This window comes from Choloepus didactylus, chromosome 22 (assembly GCF_015220235.1).
Source record: "Choloepus didactylus isolate mChoDid1 chromosome 22, mChoDid1.pri, whole genome shotgun sequence".
Lineage (NCBI taxonomy): Eukaryota > Metazoa > Chordata > Mammalia > Pilosa > Megalonychidae > Choloepus > Choloepus didactylus.
This window is the reverse complement of record NC_051328.1, coordinates 7,672,139-7,673,047: the sequence shown is the minus strand read 5'-3', so window position 1 is coordinate 7,673,047 and position 909 is coordinate 7,672,139. Positions and strand designations below refer to the sequence as shown.

The 909-nt window shown below is 38.2% G+C and overlaps 1 non-coding gene across 1 annotated transcript; it reads left to right on the top strand.

Moving 5' to 3' along the window:
• The first annotated feature begins 233 nt into the window (after positions 1-233).
• LOC119519080 lies at positions 234-360 on the top strand. The gene has a single exon (XR_005213940.1). It is a non-coding gene; the product is annotated as a U6atac minor spliceosomal RNA (small nuclear RNA).
• The last annotated feature ends 549 nt before the right edge of the window (positions 361-909 follow it).

Here is a 909-nt window from a genome sequence, read left to right as displayed (position 1 = left end):
ACGTGACTCAGTTTATTTCTTTTGGCTTTTGCCCAAGTCAGTGGTTTTCAGATTTTGGTGTGCATCGAGTATTCTAAAGGGCCTGTTCAAATATAGATTGCTATGGCCCATCTGCAAGTAGATCTAGCGTTTCCAGGAGATGCTAATGCTGCTGATCCAGGGAACACACATTGAGAACCATTGGCTTAAGCCTTGTTTGTTTTCTGCTCCTTATGATTAAAATTGTCCTGATAGTGTTGCATGAAAGGAGAGAAGGCTAGCACTCCCCTTGACAGGGATGGAAGAGGCCCTTGGACCTGCACAGCATGCTTACGGTTATGGCATTGCTGCCTACTTCGTGGCATCTAACCATCATTTTTCAGAAGCCAGGAAAATAATAACTTCATAGTAATCAGAATGTTATCCAACTGTATATTGTTTATTTTATTGTAAATACTGCTGAACAGTGGTGAATAAATAGTTTTATATTCCTTTAAAAAATTGTCCTGATATATACCAGAAGATCTTTCCTAAATGGGGAAGAATCTTTGCCTTAGAAGAATTAATATTAAGTAATGTGTTTGGGAGCTAGTCGATTAACCCTTGAAAAAAATGACCTGGTCATACCTTATGATTGCCTAGGACCAATCTGACACTTTCTTTAGGTGGTTTTCCACTCAGCATCTCCTCACTCTTGAGCCCTTTGAATGGTTAAAGGCAAAACAATTGGAGTATATGACAAATGAACAAAAACAGCAGGACTAATAGGTGTTTTGTCAGAGACTTAAAACCCACACATTGAGGAAATGCACATTTGTTCTCTCTGATCCAGTCTGTCAACAAAATGCTTTTCACGAGAAACATCAAAGCCATTTCATCTGCAAATTTCATTTTTTTTTGAATCCCTTAATCTACACTGTTGACAAAAAT